Below are 21383 nucleotides of genomic sequence, written 5' to 3' on the forward strand. Positions count from 1 at the left end.
AGACCGCCTGGCACGATCCGAGCAGGCGTAGCAATGCGGCCCCAACCCCAACCCTCGCAAAAAGGCGACGCCAGTACTTCGCGTACATAACTACGCTCTAGAGATACCATGGGTATAGGGGGAGGGGCACCATCACAGCACGCCTGAAACACGGCTTAAACCGTACCAGGGGCTGCCGATTTTTTAATTTTCTCTTACTTTCAGGACTCCATCCTTCGGAAGGCCTGTTCGGCAGTTCAATTGCCGCACAAACGATGCAAGAACCAGGGAAGCAGACACGCCACGCCGCATTACGGAACTCCCAGGGGCTTTAGTACCCCTCAATATGGTGTGAGAAGTCCGAACACTTTAAACAAGTGCGGCACCCCAAACTTATAGCATTATATGCATCGGCTCCGAATCATGTCTTGGGTCAATAGTTGGGTTTGGCCGGCTCCTATGTTTTGGTGCCTTACGTTCCGCTGTATCGGCTAAGGTAGCACTAGGGGAACCACTGCGATTGTGCCCCGGTTGAGCTGGGTCGAGCACCTCAGTGGAGAAAGCTAAAACTGACTATCATGATGAAGCGAGAGCTGGTCGCTGTTCGAGAGGTTTTTCGAGTCCCTAAAGACTTATGCCGCTTAGGGCGAGGAGTCGGCTCTGTCCGGCCAAGGCATGGGTAGTGCCCCGAACTCGGTCTTCCGAATACCAGGGGCTTCGCCGAAATTTAAAATTATAGAATTCTATGGCTAAGTGAGAGTGTTCACGCATTATAGTCTGATTGCCTTGTTCGTTGGGCTGAGCGCCTCCCTCGAAGGACCCAAATATGGGAAAAAGAGCACTCAGGTTTATCCCCGAACACCCCAGCACTAGCAGCACGGGGGCAGAAGCCAACGACTCGCCATCTCTCAGAATTGATAAAAAGCCACACAGAAGGGAATATTTTAAATTCCAACAGCATTGCTTAGCGCATATGAACATGTTTTCAGCGCACAGGACAAAATGAGCAAGTTTCACTCAAAAATTACATCCCTAGAACATTCATCCGCCACAAGGCAGGCACCCTTCAGAACATCCTTATGGTAATTCTCGAGCTTGCGATGCTCTTTCCCCGGCGGTGGCCTGTACTTCACAAGCTTCTCAGCATCTAGCTTGCCCCAATGCACCTTAGCACGGGCAAGGGCCCTACGGGGACCTTCAATGCAGACGGAGCGCTTGATGACTTCGAGCCTTGGACAGGCCTCCACCAGCCGCCGCACCAGCCTGAAATAGCTCCCAGACAGAGCCCCTCCAGGCCACAGCCGAACTATGAGGCCCTTCATGGCCTGTTCGGCCGCCTTGTGGAGCTCGACCAGTTGCTTCAGCTGGTCGCTCAGGGGCACGGGGTGTCCGGCCTCAGCATACTGAGACCAGAACACCTTCTCTGTCGAGCTGCCTCCTCAGCTCGATAGAATGCGGCGGCATCGGACACACTCCGGGGAAGATTTGCGAACGCTCCTGGAGAGCTCCGGATTCGGGTAAGTAACAATTAACTCACATTTATGTGTTTTCTTTGCATAAAGAATGCCTTCCCCGCCGCTATCTTCTTCACCTCATCCAACTCCTGGAGTGTCTTCTGGGATTCGGCCTTGGCAGATTTGGCATTTTTAATAGCCACCGCGAGCTCGGGCGCTCGCGTCTTTGAGTCAAGCTCCAAACTCTCATGTTTTTCCATGAGAGCCTAGAGCTCTTCCCGCACCTTGCCAACCTCGGCCTCATACTTCTCCCACTCAGTGCGCTCCGTGGCCGCCCTCTTCTCGGCCTCGACAAGCGCTTGCTTAAGGGTCGCCACCTCAGACGTGGCCCCTACAATAGCCACGATGATCCTGTCATTTTTTGCAATTGCACTTTTTTATATATATATTTAAACAAGGTATTTCTTACCTTCCTCCTCCTCGAGCTGCTTCTTGGCACGCCCGAGCTCTTGCTCGGACAGCTCGAGGTTCTGCTTTAGCGTGTCCACTTCCGCAGTCAGTGCGGCGGACGCAAGCAGAGAAGTCTGCATACGCATATTGACTCTTTTTTGTTAGACTCCTGCGAATTCTATTTGATCCTCTATTCGGCTTTTCTTCCCGAACGCCAAACAGAGCATCAGGGGCTACTGTCTATGCGGTAATATTATTTACATATTCTTTACTTACCTGAAAGCCTGTTAAAAGGCTAGTACAAGCTTCAGTCAGTCCGCTCTTGGCGGACTGAACCTTCTGGACCACCACACTCATAATGGTACGGTGCTCCTCGTTGATGGAGGCACCTTGGAGCGCCTCCAAAAAATTGTCCTGCGCCTCCGGTTGGACGGGGGTCACCGGCACGGTGGGCTTGCTCCTCTTGGAAGGAGGTCCCCCGCTGGACTCTGGAACCTTTGAAGGTTCCGGAGCGGTGTCCGGCCTAGAGCCGAACCTGGAGCCCTGGGGGGTTTCATCCCCTTTACTCCTGGAGTCTGGGAGGTCGCCTCGCGGCGCCTCCAGGACCACCTCCTCCCGGATTGGGACCTGTTGGGACAACACTTCGGTGTCGTCTATAGGGCGGGGGGAGGAGGCCGTCGGAAGCGAGTTCACATCCGATGAGTCCAGTGAGCCGCTCAACGACGCATCGAGCCGGTCTTTGGGTGGGCTGCATAAACATATTCGACGTAAGGGAAAGCTGTGCAATAAACGAATACTATGAATTACTCTGGTATCCGGATACCTACGGTTTGGCCAGGGGCTTGGCCCTTGGCACCCACTCCTCTCCGCCGTCGTCGGCGCCGGTGGAATAGTCCGGAGGAAGGGCTTTCCCCTTCTTGGACCCTTCGGCCTCCCCAGTTGGGGCGGCCTTCCTTTTCTTCCCTTCCCCCGCTAGAGGGGGAGGGGTCTCTTCTTCCTCCTCCTCGTCTTCGCGGGAGGAGTGCGTCTCGGATTCGTCGGATGATGAATCCGACACCTCCAGGCGTCGGGCACTCTTTCGAGTCCCCATGGCCTTCTTCTTGACCTTCTTCTCCAGCACCACATAGGGTGCCGGAACCAGCAACCTCACCAAGCGAGCGTCCGCTGGGCCTTCGGGAAAAGGAGCCAGACAGTTGATTTGTCCGGACGTCACCTGCCAATCCTGTCAAAGGAAAGGGAGCTTAGATCCCGCATGGAGTCAAACTATGAAAAACTAATACCCTGTAAAAGGAAAAAACAGCTGAGCGTGACGCTGCGCACTGAATCCGCGATCCTCAGTGGCGGATGCGGGAGCCTCGGCGCCCCTGAAAAGCACCTTCCAGGCATCTTCGTACGTCGTGTCGAAGAGCCTGCTCAGAGTTTGGTGCTGCGCCGGGTCGAACTCCCACAGGTTGAAAGCCCGTTGTTGACACGGGAGGATCAAGCGGATGAGCATAACCTGGACTACGTTGACAAGTTTGAGCTTCTTGTCCACCAGGGTTTGGACGCATGTTTGGAGTCCGGTCAGGTTTCCTTTTTTACCCCACGACAGGCCCGTCTCCTTCCAGGAGCTGAGCCGCGTAGGGGGTCCGGATCGAAACTCGGCGGGTGCGACCCATTCGGCGTCGCGCGGCTCGGTGATGTAAAACCACCCCGATTGACACCCCTTCAGGGTCTCCACAAAGGAGCCCTCGAGCCATAGGACGTTGGCCATCTTGCCCACCATAGCGCCTCCGCACTCCGCCTGGTTGCCGCGCACCACCTTCGGCTTGACATTGAAAGTCTTGAGCCATAGGACGAAATGGGGGTGGATGTGGAGGAAAGCCTCGCACACGATGATAAACGCCGAGATGTTGAGGACAAAGTTCGGGGCCAGATCGTGGAAATCCAGGCCATAGTAGAACATGAGCCCCCGGACAAATGGGTGGAGAGGGAAGCCCAGTCCGCGGAGGAAATGGGGGAGAAACACCACCCTCTCATGGGGCCTAGGGGTGGGGATGAGCTGCCCCTTTTCGGGAACCCGGTACGCGATGTCGTTAGACAGGTATCCGGCCTTCCTCAGCTTTTCGATGTGTCCCTCCATGACGGAGGAGACCATCCACTTGCCTCCCACTCCGGACATGGCTGGAGAAGGTTGAGGTGGGGAGTGCGGACTTGGGCGCAGGAGCTCGAGTGCGCAAGAATGGATAGGTGAAGGAGGAAGTAGGCGTAGGTGAAAAGGTGGATCCTTATCCCCTTATATGGATGGACTCAACTACATGTCCCCACCAGCCTGGTAAAACTCGCTTATCTCCAAGCGCCGTAATCAATGATGCGGTTGGGTTACCCACGCCCGTATTGATGAGAATCCTGGGATAAGGGGACACGATCTCTGCTTTAACAAGACGTGCCAAGGAAACCGCCTCGCATGATGCGCTGAGGTGGGATAATGAAACGACTCGGATAAAGGCTTGGCCGTGGTGTGTCACGCTACGGAATACGTCAGCAGATTAGATTTGTGTAAATATTATTCTCTCTACGGCAATATGTGGAAACTTATTTTGTAGAGCCGGACACTATCTTTGTGTTCAAAATCTTCTATGAAGTACTTGGAGGAGGAACCCGCCTTGCAATGTCGAAGACAATCTGCGCCCCGGACTCGTCATCATTGAAGCCTGGTTCAGGGGCTACTGAGGGAGTCCTGGATTAGGTGGTGTCCAGATGGCCGGACTATACCTTCAGCCGGACTCCTAGATTATGAAGGTACAAGATTGAAGACTTCATCCCGTGTCCGGAAGGGACTTTCCTTGGCGTGGAAGGCAAGCTTGGCGATACGAATATGCAGATCTTTTACCATTGTAACCGACTATGTAACCCTAACCCTATCTGGTGTCTCTATAAACCGGATGGTTTTAGTCTGTAGGACAACATACACATCAACAATCATACCATAGGCTAGCTTCTAGGGTTTAGCCTCTCCGATCTCGTGGTAGATCTACTCTTGTACTACCCATATCATCAATATTAATCAAGTAGGACGTAGGGTTTTACCTCCATCGAGAGGGCCCGAACCTGGGTAGAACTTCGTGTCCCTTGCCTCCTGTTACCATCCGGCCTAGACACAAAGTTCGGGACCCCCTACCCGAGATCCGCCGGTTTTGACACCGACAGTTATCATCCATCAGCCAATGCTATCCCACAGGCTGGTGATTATAGTATTATACCACTTCTAGTATTTCCTATGCTGTTTTTAATACTTCTGTGTGCCATCTAGTTAATCTCGAGTACAAACGATACATACTCTGTAGCTTTCATCTGTGTTCTCCCTTTAGTTTATGAGACCTGTTGCTGCTAGTTAACCCCAGTCCTACTATTTATGTCGTCTCCTACAGGCACTCATTACATAAATCTAACTACTAGTTGTCTTCCATGCATGTCGGATATAATTGCACACACTGATATATCCACAAGAACCTCACGGAGCAATGTAAAGGCCAATAAACTTGATGTCAATGATACCCAATATGATGGAACATGTAAAGGCAGTTCTTCAGAAGACTTGCATAAAGATGATGAATCCTCTTCACCCCACAAGGTCCTTGCTCTAACTTGGCCTGTGATATGGGTACAACATGCATATAATGTCCTGGAGTGTATCTACTCTGTTATAATGCCATGTGCTTAGCATGCTGATCATGCATGTAAATATGTCATGCCTTCCTGTTTTTCAGTACCTATTCCATTCATAATAACATGTTTTCAAATTTAAGTACTGTCATTCTAATCTATCGCAATGCCATCTGCTTAATTTGGACATCATGCTTCTGAATATCTTATGCATTGTTATTCATCAGTATGTACTTGATCTGTCTACCATACCATGTTTTTTTTACATTGAAGTGTTGTTGTAGTGCTCTGTTGCAATGCCATCTTATTTTCCCAATCATACACGTGTATGTTGCCTTAGTTATTTTTGTATGTATTCCGCTAGAATACAGTTTTACATTCAACTAGTGTTTTTTTGCTGTGTTGTCCTATCATATCCCTAGCTCTTACACCATACTCCCTCCGTCCGGATTACATGTTGCCGAAATGGATAAAAAGGATGTATCTAGAATTGAAATACGCCTAGACCCATCCATTGTTTTCCGGATGGAGGGAATACATGTCAATATGTCATGCCTTTCTATTCTTCAGTACCTATTCCATCTCTCTGCTGCCGCATGTTTTATAATTAAAGAACCATTCTTCTATACAAGGCATGCAAGGGGAAGACGACTATGTTAGAATCTGAAGGGTTACAAACAAGGCCTTTGCAAAAGATCCAAATGCCAGGAGATAATAAACCATCTCCAGTTTTTAAAGATACTGCTCCAGCACAGAGAAACCCAACTTCTACTAATAATAAGCAGATTCCAGTGGCCCAAGAACTAGTCCGCTCCAGTCCAGCAAAAATATGTCAACTCATCTCTAAGAAGCGCGTGCGTATCTTTGCATCATGAAATTTTATAGCATGCTGATCATATTTTCTACATGTTTCTTACCCATCTCTCTTTTAGAAAATAAGCATAACAGATAGAAGAATTTGTGCACTGGTATCGTCTGTGAGGAAAGATTCTTGCAGGAATTCTCTGTACTCCAATGCAGATGTAAGTACCTGTTGTATCTCACTATATTTTTACATCAGCATGTATTTTGTTAATCGGCGTGAATCCAACCTTTATCTGATCTAAATTTAGTTGTAGCAAAATGTATGATTAAAGGCCACAATGTTGATTTTTGTAAGGAAAACTGCCTGGTAGTTTTGCATCCTGAGCAGCATGAGTGTACTATCTCACATCAGTGGGTTTGATTACTTTGGTTCTGCAGTGGGTTTTCAGTGTTTTTTACTGTGTTGTCCTGTCGTATCCCTAGCTCTTACGTCATACTCCCTCTGCCCGGATTACATGTCGCAGAAATGGATAAAACTAGATGTATCTAGAACTGAAATATGCCTAGACCCATCCATTTATTTACGGATGGAGGGAATACATGTCAATATGTCATGCATTTCTATTCTTCAGTACCTATTCCATCTCTGCTATAGCATGTTTTATAATTGAAGCACCATTCTTCTATATAAGGCATGCAAGGGGAAGACGGCTATGTTAGAATCTGAAGGGTTACAAACCAGGTCTTTGCAAAAGATCCAAACGCCAGGAGATAATAAACAAACGCCATTTTTCATAGATACTGCTCCAGCACAGAGAAACCCAACTCCCACTGATAATAAGCAGATTCCAGTGGCCAAAGAACTAGTCCGCTCCAGTCCAGCAAAAGAATGTCAACTCCATTCTAAGAAGCATGTGCGTATCCTCGCATCAAGAAATTTTAGAGCATTCTGATCATATTTTCTACATGTTTCTTACCTGTCTCTCTTTTAGAAAATAAGGTTAAACGATACAAGACTTCCTCCATTGGGATCGTATTCGAGGAAAATATCTTGCGGGGATTCTCTGTGCTCCAGTGCTGATGTAAGTACCTGTTGTATATCACTATATTTTTACATCAGCATGTATTTTGTTAATCGGCCTGAATCTAACCTTTATCTGATCTAAAATTAGTTGTAGCAAAATGTTAAAGGCGCCAATGTTGATTTTTGTAAGGAAAACGGCCTGGTAGTTTTGCGTACTGAGTTGCATGAATGTGCTATCTCATATCACACACATTACTGAATTGTAGTGCTTATCTGGTTGCCCATTCATTCATTGTGTCAATGTTGCTTTCGTATTACCTTACCTGGCTGATGATATCTGTGCCATATTGTGTTAATTTGGTGTAGGCTAGTTGCCCAAACGTTCGTTGTGTCACTGTTGCTTTCCTATTATCTGACTTGGCCAATGATAGCAACGCTAGTGTGTTAATTTTGTGCAGGCTGCTGAAGATAAGAAGACAAACTCTGAAAACAGCAAGGCAACCCCATTGTTTATTTCCAGTAAATCTAGGCCAGGTAATATGGCAATAACTCATGATTAATCTGTTTGGTTCCCGTCCTAAATTATGTTATGATGCAGTGCTCAAGACACTCTCCACTATTAAAAATACAAGCCTGCCAAAATCGCCATCTGAATCTGTTCAGTATCCTCTGTCTCGAATGCGACAGAATAAATGTATGTTTGTGAACCAATTAATGGCTGAAGCAATGATGGAAATGGTTGATGAATCAGAGGTGCAGAGTCGTGCGACACAACAACTGATCAATGTTTTTAGAGACATTGTGGCAAAGCATCAAGAACTTGCCCACATGCTTATGGGCATCATCTGTGCTGAGGTTGCAGATTGTGATGTTGTAGATGGTTAGGTTCTGCTCATTTATTTGCACTGGCATCAATCTTTGATTGCCAAGTGGGTGTAATTTCCTGTAATATATTCTGGATGTGCAACGTTATTCCCTGTATGCCGTACCTTTGCTCGTCGTAATGGGCTCAAATTATCTAATTTGGCCTAAAGACATGAACGAACTTTAGTGGGACCATTAAGTTAATGTGCCGTTAATAGGCCGAAAGTTAATGGTCGGCACTCTTACCTCCCGGGTCGTTAACAGGCCGACATCGAAGCGGGCAACAGGTGGCCCCAATTTATTTCATGGGCCGTTAAAAGGCCATTACTAAGTTTGGGCTACATATGGCCCAACTATACTGTAGGCCTTTAGCAGGCCGAAAGAGACAGCAGGTCGAAAGTCAGGGCATATTATAAATGGCCCAATACAAGCCCGCTGTCTCTTTTGGCCTAAAGACAGCAGGCCAAAACTCAGGTCTGACTACAATTGGCCCAACTGATTTATGGGCCGTCAACAGGCTGAAAGTGACACCGGGCCAGAAATTGGTCCAACACTTAAATGGGCCGCTAAAAGGCCGAAACTCAGGTCCGACTACAAATGGCCCATCAGATTTATGGGCCGTCAACAGGCTAAAAGACACACCGGGCCGGAAATTAGGCCAACATTTAAATGGGTCGTTAAAAGGCCGAAAGATGCACATCTTGAAAATTGGCCCATCCATTAAATGGGCCGTTAACAGGCCTAAATCTCATCGGACCGATATTGAGCCCAAATATATAGCGGGCTGTTAACGGGCTCGAACTGACGATGGGCTGCAATGGTGTCAAATCTTTAACGGGCTGAATTGGGACATCTCGTATGGGACGTGGGCTTAAATGGACCTGACACACAAAAAAAGTAGGCCTTATATGGGCCGGCCTGCTAATTTTTACTGGGCCGGCCTTTTTCACCGGAATGAGCCACTGTTGGGCCGTGCCACGTGTCGACCTATCATAGGCGCCTCCTGTCCAATGAGTGGATGACATTTGTCCCAACGATGAGCCGACACATGTTTCCTCTAGCCAATGATGATTTTACACGTGGAAAATCCCCATTGGTCGGGGCTGTTAACGGGTTATCGGATCCAAAACCCGACCCAATAGCTTAATGGCATTCTGTTATGGTGGATGCCACGTGTCGGTCACCCTTGACGAAAGCACTTCTGTGACGCGTGATTTATCGTCGTGGAAGTGGACACTTCCATGATGATAATTTTGGTAATGTCATGGAACACTTCTACAACAGCACAGGTATGACTATCTTGATTCTGTCGTAAATTTGTCATGGATGTACATGCATGACAAAAAAAGCGACCTACTGTGACAAACACGTATCATCACGGAAGTGTATTTTTTTGTAGTGGAGGGGCCAAGCCTCGCGAGGCAGACGACGCCAAGACCTCCCTGGGGGCAGCCTCACTAGGCTGGCTCCCAAGGAGCGGAGATATCTATGCAAGGGGCACCTCGCGAGGTTCCCGTGACGTGAGCCATGATGACCAAGGCCAAGCGGGCGCAGTGTACCAGCTTCCTCTTTCGTGCTAAAGAGGAAGGCGTAGGCAAGGAGTCCCGAGGCATCAGGCAAAGGTTTCCTTATCAGTGCAACAAGGCCAGGGCCAGCAGGATGGCAGGATAGAGGTCACCATGGAGCCCATGGTAGCGTCACCACCTGTGCCTTTGGCAGGCGAAGACCACCTTTTGTCAGGAGAACTTGTACTAGATGTCCCCCTTCAAACTTGGTCGTTGTTGGATTCCTTCTCGCCTAACATTTGGGAAGAGGACCAGGGCCTCTATAAATAGAGCTAGCCACCACCGTAGCAGAGGATGGATCATTGAGATCACCCTCACATTCACCAGCTCAACGAGCTCAAGAACACCTCTCCTCAAGAGGCAGTTCATCCATTGTATTAGTTCATCCTTAGCCCTCGAGGCAATCCACTGCACCACACTGGAGTAGGGTATTACACCACAACGGTGGCCTGAATTAGTATAAACCCTCGTGTCTCTTGTTCCTTGGGTCTGTCGAGCTAGGACGTGGGATGGATGAGCGAGCGAACTAGAGAGGAGGAATACTTCATGCGCACCCCAGTGTTCGAGCCTCAAGGTTTTGCAGGAACCCAGAATCCGATAGTACTAAGTTTTCGGTTAAGACAATTCTAGCATGAATAATAAACATTTATCATGATATAAGGAAATATAAAAAACAACTTTATTATTGCCTCTAGGTCATATTTCCTTCACAACATACCGTGTCGCTCCCTGGTGCCGGCACTGTCGCGGTCCTGAAGCACCTTCTCAAAATCGGCGACATTTGTGTCGGCCGCCTTCAGCTCGGCGTCCTTGGCAGTGGCCGCCTTCTGATGCTCCTCCTTGAGATGAAGGAGCTCCGCCTGACGGGCCTCCGCTACTGTGGTCGCCGCTGCCTTCAGGCGCTCCACCTCGGCCTGGAGTTGGCCCTTGTCGTCGGCCAACTTGTCACGCTGCTGGCTGGCTTCAACAAGGACCTGCTAGGCCTCTGCCACCTTGGCCGCCTCCGCCTTGAGACGGTCGACCTCGACCTGAAGCGGGCTCTTGTCGACCGCCAGCTACTCCTGCAGCCAGCCAGCTTCGGCAAGCGCCCGCTCGGCCCCTGCTGTCTCCGCCCTCAGCTCCGCCACTGATACGTCTCCAACGTATCTACTTTTCTAAACACTTTTGCTCTTGTTATGGACTCTAACTTGTATGATTTGAATGGACCTAACCCAGACTGACGCTGTTTTCAGCAGAATTGCCATGATGTTCTTTTATGTGCAGAAAACAAAAGTTCTCGGAATGACCTGAAACTCCACGGGATATCTTACAATAAATAATAAAAAATCCTCGCCAAAGATGAAGACCAGGGGGCCCACACCCTTCTCACGAGGGTGGGGGGTGCCCCTCCCCTAGGGCGCGCCCCTACCTCGTGGGCCCCCTGGAGACCCCCCGACTCCAACTCCAACTCTATATAATTGCTTTCGGGGAGAAAAAATAGGAGAGAAGATTTCATCGCATTTTACGATACGGAGCCGCCGCCAAGCCGTAAATCCTCTCGGGAGGGCTGATCTGGAGTCCGTTCGGGGCTCCGGAGAGGGGGATTCGTCACTGTCGTCATCACCAACCATCCTCCATCACTAATTTCATGATGCTCACTGCCGTGCGTGAGTAATTCCATTGTAGGCTTGCTGGATGGTGATGGGTTGGATGAGATTCACCATGTAATCGAGTTAGTTTTGTTAGGGTTTGATCCCTACTATCCACTAGGTTCTGAGATGGATGTTGCTATGACTTTGCTATGCTTAATGCTTGTCACTAGGGCCCGAGTGCCATGATTTCAGATATGACCTATTATGTTTTCATCAATATATGAGAGTTCTATATCCTATCTTGCAAGTCTATAGTCACCTATTATGTGTTATGATCCGTTAACCCCGAAGTGACAATAATCGGGATACTTACCGGTGATGACCGTAGTTTGAGGAGTTCATGTATTCACTATGTGCTAATGCTTTGTTCCGGTTCTCTATTAAAAGGAGGCCTTAATATCCCTTAGTTTCCATTAGGACCCCGCTGCCACGGGAGGGTAGGACAAAAGATGTCATGCAAGTTCTTTTCCATAAGCACGTATGACTATATTCAGAATACATGCCTACATTACATTGACGAATTTGAGCTAGTTCTGTGTCACCCTATGTTATGACTGTTCCATGATGAATCGCATCCGGCATAATTATCCATCATTGATCCAATGCCTACGAGCTTTCCATATACTGTTTACGCTTATTTACTTTCCCGTTGCTATTGTTACAATCACTACAAAATACCAAAAACATTACTTTGCTTTCATTACTCTTTTGTTACTGTTACCATCACTATCATATTAGTTTGCTACTAAACACTTTGCTGCAGATACTAAATTTCTAGGTGTGGTTGAATTGACAACTCAGCTGCTAATACTTGAGAATATTCTTTGGCTCCCCTTGTGTCGAATCAATAAATTTGGGTTGAATACTCTTCCCTCGAAAGCTGTTGCGATCCCCTATACTTGTGGCTTATCAGCCACCTCGTCCTGAAGCCGGCCAGCTTCGGTAACAACCTGGTCATACTGGTAACCTGCCCGGATCAGCCGGGTTCGCCAGGATGACACCTTGGCTGCGGCAGCTGCGCGACGAAGACTCAAAATCAGAAGAAAAAAAAGAAACACTACTTTAAGATTCGGCCCAACTACTTCATAACTGGCCCGAATCTCGGTGGCTACACCCAATGGGTGCACTAGTGCCCCCCCACTATAAGAGCATGTGAGAAAATTACCTTCTGCGATATGGAGCACCTTGACCATGGCGGCAAGCTGTGCCTTGAGCTGCCGGTGCTTCTCCAGGAGCTGGTTGAAGATGTCGACCCGGTAGGCATCCAGCTGCTGCAAGAAACGGGAGTCAGCATGAGCCAAGCAAGACTACTTTAAGATTTGACCCAACTACTTCATATTTGGCCCGACTCTCGGGGGCTACACCCAATGGGTGCGCTAGCGTGGCCGTACTAAAGAGCAGCAAGAAGAAAAGAAGAAGACGAAGGGGAAAACTTACCATCACGACGCGTTCTAGCTCGCGTGCCTGCTCCGTCTCAGCGTGGGCGAAGGCCTAGACCCTCTCCACGCGCCCGTAGAGGCGCTGGCTCACGGCGACCATCGCCATCTCCTCCTGCCTGCGTCAGGGGCCCAAAGAAGACCTCGTTGGACCAAACCAGAGCCAGCTGCGGCCTAGCAGCCTGATGGCTCCTTGGCCTGATGAACAGGGCGTGCTCCTCGCTCGATGCCTCCTCCGAGGCCGTCATCCCCTCCGGCACGAGGCCGGAGACGTCCGCGGCGCCGCAGCCTGCGGCACCCTGCCTGTCGGCGCCTGAGGCGCCCCGTCTAGCGTCACCCGCGATGCCTCCTCCAAGACGGCTTCGCCACCTCGTCCCTCGGTTGAGGTCCACCACCTGTGGCGAGGTGTCGTCCCCAATCACCACGACCTCCCTGTTGAGGTCCACCACCTCCGCACGACCGTCGTGGTTGCGTTCCCCCTCCGACGATGGCGGCATGAAAACCGTCGCCGCCGGCTCCATGCCCTCTGGCATCTCGGGCCACGCTGGCTCCTCGGCAGCCTGCCCCCACGCCGCTGTGGCCCTGGCCCAAGCCTGGGCTGACGCCGCCTCCTTCTGTTCCTCGGCCCGGTTCTGGTCCCTCCAGGCCAGGCCCTCCGTGCCGGCTAGGTCTAGTCCCAGGTCTGGGTTGATCATCTCCTCGTCCCGGTTGATGACGCTAGTCTGGGTCTTCCAGAACATGGTGCCACCACTAGACACGGCCTCCATTGCCACCAGCGCCAGTGATATCAGCGACCTGAAGCAGAGCAAGATAAACAACAAGAACCAAGAGAAGCCATCCGGCAGCTTGCCAATAATCAATAGAAGAGAAGTCACCCAACCACCAGCGGAATGGTCGGTCTTACTGGCGCCGCCTGTGGAGCGCGGCGTCTCCTCTTGGTGGGCGGCTTGGTGCCGGCAGGTGGGTCCAACGTGCACTTCGCGGCTGGCTTCCGGGGTGCCACGCCGCCCTTCCCGTACGGCCGACTTGCTGTCGTCGCTCAGCGAGACGACCCGGCTCCGGCCGCGTCGCCGCCCCCTCTCGGCGCCGCTGCATCACCAACTCGCGTCAGCATCCCATGCCGCCTCACAGCCGGAGTCTCATGAAATGAAAGTACAAAAGCTTACCCGCACGACGCACCTCGCTGGGGTCGGCGTCGGCGTCGGCCTCCTCTAGGTCCTCGCCCGGACCGCCACCTCCTCCGAGCTGCCCGCTTGACCTATGTTGAAACCTGGTCATATGCATGTCGGATGGCGTTCAGTAGCACCTCCCTCGTCGCATCGGGACGAACAAGAAAATGAGCGGCGACAAAGTACCGTAGACGAAGGACTCACCACTGGTGCCGGGTTCGCGTGGCTGTAGGGAGGCTTGATGACCCACAAGTGTAGGGGGTCTATCGTAGCCTTTTCGACAAGTAAGAGTGTCGAACCCAACAAGGAGCAGAAGGAAATGATAAGAAGTTTTTAGTAAGGTATTCTCTGTAAGCACTGAAATTATCGGTAACAGATAGTTTTGTGATAAGGTAATTTGTAACGAGTGGCAAGTAATAAAAGTAAATAAGGTGCAACAAGATGGCCCAAGCCTTTTTGTAGCAAAGGACAAGCCTGGACAAACTCTTATATGAAGGAAAGCGCTCCCAAGGACACATGGGAATTATCGCCAAGCTAGTTTTCATCATGTTCATATGATTCGCGTTCGGTACTTTGATAATTTGATATGTGGGTGGACCGGTGCTTGGGTACTGTCCTTACTTGGACAAGCATCCCACTTATGATTAACCCCTATTGCAAGCATCCGCAACTACAACAGAAGTATTAAGGTAAACCTAACCATAGCATGAAACATATGGATCCAAATCAGCCCCTTACGAAGCAACACATAAACTAGGGTTTAAGCTTCTGTCACTCTAGCAACCCATCATCTACTTATTACTTCCCAATGCCTCCCTCCAGGCCCAAACAATGGTGAAGTGTCATGTAGTCGACGTTCACATGACACCACTAGAGGGATGACAACATACATCTCATCAAAATATCGAACGAATACCAAATTCACATGACTACTTATAGCAAGACTTCTCCCATGTCCTCAGGAACAAACGTAACTACTAACAAAGCATATTCATGTTCATAATCAGAGGGGTATTAATATGCATAATGATCTGAACATATGATCTTCCACCAAGTAAACCAACTAGCATCAACTACAAGGAGTAATCAACACTACTAGTAACCCACAGGTACCAATCTGAGGTTTGGATACAAAGATTGGATGCAAGAGATGAACTAGGGTTTGAGATGAGATGGTTCTAGTGAATATATTGATGGAGATTGACCCCCTCCAGATGAGAGGATCGTTGGTGATTACGATGAAGATGATTTCCCCCTCCCGGAGGGAAGTTTCCCTGGGAGAACAGCTCTGCCGGAGTCCTAGATTGGTTCCGCCCAGGTTCCTCCTCGTGGCGGCGGAGTTTCTTCCCAAAAGCTTGCTTATTATTTTTTTCCTCGACGAAATACTTCATATAGCTGAAGATGGGCATCGGAGGGCCACCAGGGGGACCACGAGGCAGGGGGCGCGCCCAGGGGGTAGGGCGCGCCCCACCCTCATGGCCATGGTGTGGGCCCCCTCTGGTACTTTCTTCGCTCAATATTTTTTATTAATTCCAAAAATGACTTCCGTGAAGTTTCAGGACTTTTGGAGCTGTGCAGAATAGGTCTCTAATATTTTCTCCTTTTCCAGCCTAGAATTCCAGCTGCCGGCATTCTCCCTCTTCATGTAAACCATGTAAAATAAGAGAGAATAGGCATAAGTATTGTGACATAATGTGTAATAACAGCCCATAATGCAATAAATATCAATATAAAGGCATGATGCAAAATGGACGTATCAAGGCTTCCCGAACTGTCAGTCCTCCTACAGCCCGGCCTTGGAGATGTCGTTGACCCGGCGGGAAATCTAGTCTGCCCCTAGGCACAGGGGAGACATCTTGTTGGGGTCTTGAAGACCAGTCATCAGACCGATGATGTGGGTACGGTGCTGCAGCGGCAACACCCGGCTCATGATGAAGGCAGCAGTGAGGTCCGTGTCGTTGAGCCCCTCCCGCTCCTTGATCTCCGCCACCCGCTGGCACAGATTGAGCACCTCCTGCGATGGGTGCTTGGGGAAGTAGTTCCAGTTCTACTTCTCCTGCAACATCGTGTCGACGAAGGGCGGCAGATTAATATGGTCCACACTAAGGTTGCGGACGCAGAAGGAGTTCTACCACTTCTTGGCAGAATCATCTAGCGGCATCTCGGGGCATCCCCGCGTGTTCGCCTCGTATGACGGCAGCCCCGCAGGAGGACATCTCCTCGGCCTTCGGGCCCTCCTGCTTCAAGGAGAAGAAGCGCACCCAGCGGTCGATCATGGGCTCGACCCCCAGGTACCCCTCGCACAGGGTGACGAAGCCGGAGAGCTGAAGAATGGCATTCACTCCAAGGTGGTGTGGTTGGATCCCTAAGAACTCCTGGAAGGTGCAGAATAATTTTCTCATGGGGAGGCCGAACCCGCGCTTCAAATGCATGTTGAAGACCACGTGCTCGGTTCCCTCCGCCCGCGGCTCTTGATCGCCCTCCAGCAGGCACACGTCAACCTCTGTATCCCTCGGCAGGCGCCTGGTGTCGCGCAGATACACGATGTCCTCCTCGGTGATGGTGGAACCCATCCACGAGCCCGACGGCAATGCCATCGATGGTGCGGGGCAAAACGGAACATGGAAGGAGAAGTTTGGCGCTGAAGTTTTTCTCAAAGCCCCGCGGAGCGTCGCAGCACGCGATGGCCGCAAGAGCAAGAGGGAGGAGGAAGAAGAAGGGGAGCACGAGCGAGAATGATTTCCGCCGCCCCCTCCTCCCAATTTATAAGCCACGGTGGGAACATGGGGAAGTGGGATCATTTGCGCCCTGCTACCTCTTGAGCATGCATTGGTTTTCCCTTGAAGAGGAAAGGGTGATGCAGCCAAGCAGCGTAAGTATTTCCCTCAGTTTTTGAGAACCAATGTATCAATCCAGTAGGAGACCACGCGCGAGTCACCTCGTACCTACAAAAACAACTAAGAACCTCGCGACCAACACAATAAAGGGGTTGTCAATCCCTTCACGACCACTTGCAAGAGTGAGATCTGATAGAGATAATAATATTAAGATAAATATTTTTGGTATTTTTATGATATAGATTGAAAGGAAAGATTGCAAAATAAAATAGACTGGAAACTTGTATGATGGAAAATAGACCCGGGAGCCATAGGTTTCACTAGTGGCTTCTCTCAAGATAGCATAAGTATTATGGTGGGTGAACAAATTACTGTCGAGCAATTGATAGAATTGAGCATAGTTATGAGAATATCTAGGTATGATCATGTATATAGGCATCACGTCCGTGACTAGTAGACCGACTCCTGTCTGCATCTGCTACTATTACTCCACACATCGACCGCTATCCGGCATGCATCTAGAGTATTAAGTCCATAAGAACAGAGTAACGCTTTAAGCAAGATGACATGATGTAGAGGGATAAACTCATGCAATATGATATAAACCCCATCTTTTTATCCTCGATGGCAACAATACAATACGTGTCGTTTCCCTTTCTGTCACTGTGATCGAGCACCGCAAGATTGAACCCAAAGCTAAGAACTTCTCCCATTGCAAGAAATATCAATCTATTAAGCCAAACCAAACTGATAATTCGAAGAGACTTGCAAAGATAACCAATCATGCATAAAAGAATTCAGAGAAGATTCAAATATTGTTCATGGATAATCTTGATCATAAACCCACAATTCATCGGATCTCGACAAACACACCGCAAAAGAAGATTACATCGAATAGATCTCCAAGAGAATCGAGGATAACTTTGTATTGAGATCCAAAGAGAGAGAAGAAGCCATCTAGCTACTAGCTATGGACCCGAAAGGTCTGAGGTAAACTACTCACACATCATCGGAGGGGCCATGGAGTTGATTTAGAGGCCCTCTGTGATCAATGCCCCCTCCGGCGGAGCTCCGGAAAAGGCCCCAAGATGGGATCTCTTGGGTACAGAAGATTGCGGCGGTGGAATTAGGTTTTCATGGTGCTCTCCGATGTTTTCAGGGTACGTAGGTATATATAGGAGGAAGAAGTAGGTCGGTGGAGCCACGAGGGGCCCACGAGGGTGGAGGGCGCGCCCAGGGAGGTAGGCGTGCCCCCTGCCTCATGGCCTCCCCGTTGGTTGCTTGACGTCCACTCCAAGTCCTCTATATCACGTTTGTTCCAAAAAATCACGCTCCCAAAGGTTTCATTCCGTTTGGACTCCGTTTGATATTCTTTTTCTGCGAAACACTGAAATAGGCAAAAAATAGCAATTTGGGTTTGGCCTCCGGTTAACAGGTTAGTCCCAAAATAATATAAAAGTGTATAAATAAGCCCGTTAAACAACCAAAACAGAATATATAATAGCACGGAGCAATCAAAAATTATAGATACGTTGGACACGTATCAAGCATCCCCAAGCTTAATTCCTGCTCGTCCTCGAGTAGGTAAACGATAAAAAACAGAATTTTTGATGTGGAATGCTTCCTAACATATTTCTCAATGTAATTTTTCTTTATTGTAGAATGAATGTTCAGATCCGAAAGATTCAAGATAAAATTTTAATATTGACATAAAAATGATAATACTTCAAGCATACTAACTAAGAAATCATGTCTTCTCAAAATAACATGGCCAAAGAAAGTTCATCCCTACAAAATCATACAGTTTGGTCATGCTCCATTTTCATCACACAGGAATGCTCTCATCATGCACAACCCCGATGACAAGCCAAACAATTATTTCATACCTTAGTAATCTCAAACTTTTTTCAACTTTCACGCAATACATTAGCGTGAGCAATGGATATAGCACTATGGGTGGAATAGAATATAATGAAGGGGGTTATGTGGAGAAGACAAAAAAGGAGAAAGTCCCACATCAACTAGGCAAATTAATGGGCTATGGAGATGCCCATCAATTGATGTCGATGCAAGTGAGTAGGGATTTCCATGCAACGGATGCACTAGAGCTATAAGTGTATGAAAGCTCAAAAAGAAACTAAGTGGGTGTGCATCCAACTTGCTTGCTCACGAAGACCTAGGGCAATTTGAGGAAGCCCATCATTGGAATATACAAGCCAAGTTCTATAATGAAAACTTCCCACTAGTATATGAAAGTGATGAAATAGGAGACTCTCTATCATGAAGAACATGGTGCTACTTTGAAGCACAAATGTGGAAAAAGGATAGTAACATTATCCTTCTCTCTTTTTCTCTCATTTTTTTGTTCTTTTTTGTTTAGGCTCTTTGGCCTCTCATTTTTATTTGGGCTTCTTTGGCCTCTTTTATTATTTATAAAGTCCGGAGACTCATCCCAATTTGTGAGGGAACCATAGCTTCCATCATCCTTTCCTCACATGGGACAATGCTCGAATAATGATGATCATCACACTTTTATTTACTTACAACTCAAGAATTACAACTTGATACTAGAACAAAATATGACTCTACATGAATGCCTTCAGCGGTGTATCGGGATGTGCGATTATCAAGAGTGACATGTACAAAAAATATGAACGGTGGCCTTGCCACAAATACTATGCCAACTACATGATCCTGCAAAGCAATATTACAATGATGGTATGCGTCATAATAAACGAAATGGTGGAAGTTGCATGGCAATATATCTCGCAATGGTTATGGAAATGCCATAATATATAGGTAGGTATGGTGGCTATTTTGAGGAAAGGTAGATGGTCGGTTTAATGCACTGGTGCAAGTTGTGTGGTACTAGAGAGGCTAGCAATGGTGGAAGGGTGAGATTGCATATAATCCATGGACTCAACATTAGTCATAAAGAACTCACATACTTATTACAAAAATTTATTAGTCATCGAAACAAAGTACTACACGCATGCTCCTAGGGGGATAGATTGGTAGGGAAAGTCCATCGCTCATCCCCAACCGCCACTCATAAGGAAGACAATCAAAAAAATAAATCATGCTCCGACTTCATCACATAATGGTTCACCATACGTTCATGCTAGGGGAATCACAAACTTTAACACAAGTTTTTCTACCAATCCACAATTACTCACTAGCATGACTCTAATATCACCATCTTTATATCTCAAAACAAATGCAAGGAATCAAACTTCTCCTATTATTCAATGCTCTTTATATGAAAGTTTTTATTATATCCCTCTTGGATGCCCATCATATTGGGACCAATTTCATAACACATGCATGTTACCATTACTATTTATAAGACTCTAAAAAGTATATAAGTGAAGCGCGAGAGTAAATGACAAACTACTCCAAAAGGTAAGAGTGAAGATCAATGAGTAGTTGAATAATTAAGTAGCTATGTGAAGACTCTCTCTCTCATTTAAGAATTTCAGATCTTAAGTACTTTATTCAAACAGCAAGCAAAACAAAATAAAATGACATTCCGAGGATAGCACATATCATGTGAAGAAGGAAAACTTAGGCTCAATCAAAACTGACCAATCATTGTTGAAGAAGAAAGGTGGGATGCCAGCCGGGGCATCCCAAGGTCAGATGCTTGAGACGTCTTGAAATATTAACTAGGGATGCCTTGGGCATCCCCAAGCTTGAGCTCTTGTGTCTCCTTAATTCCTTTTATATCACGGTTTCACTAAATCACCAAATCCGATCGTGAGGGAGCGGTGGTGGGAGTATCGATCCCAGATGGAGCATCCACCAGAGATTGAAGGATCGAGCATCTACAGGGTGCCGTTTGTGAGGGTGTCCTGCTAGAGCGAGCCGGTGGAGTCTTCGTCGACCGAACCCAACTGCAAGAGGAGAAAAACAGTTGGCCCGACGATGCTTCCCCGCCATTGTCTCCCTCGCCGTTCACATCGTCTCACAGGGCGGCTGTCTGCTGCCGAGGAATAGGAGGGGGCTGCCCCCCAGCCCAATAGTCGGGCATGTTGTGAATTGTCAGGAGGAGCTTAGGGTTGTCAGTATTTGCAGGTTGTGAATTGTGTTTTGTGTTGTGTATTTTGAGAGTACTTTCAGATATGAATGTCTTTTGAATTTCAGATTTGCAGTATTGAGCATATGAAGTATTTTATGAATTCTAGATATCTATTTTTAGCACTTAAAAAATGTAGTTTCATAGGAGTATAAAAGTTCAGACAATGTGATTCTCAGAGAAGAAACTGCAAGTTTCAGTTTCAGATAAGAAACTGCAAGTTCAGTTTCAGATAAGAAACTGCAACTTTCAGAGGCAGAGCATTTATATTAACACGGCCTTTTCAAACAGGGTTAACATCATGTTGAAGTTTCATTCATGGTCGAAAATGGAACTACCAGCCAGTTAACATCATGCTGATCAACATTCATGCATAGCACATCTTCATATGATGCATAGTCAAAATGCCCACACAATGTCGAGTGTGCGAAACACAGAGAAAACGAGAGA

Source organism: Triticum urartu, chromosome 2 (assembly GCF_003073215.2).
Source record: "Triticum urartu cultivar G1812 chromosome 2, Tu2.1, whole genome shotgun sequence".
Lineage (NCBI taxonomy): Eukaryota > Viridiplantae > Streptophyta > Magnoliopsida > Poales > Poaceae > Triticum > Triticum urartu.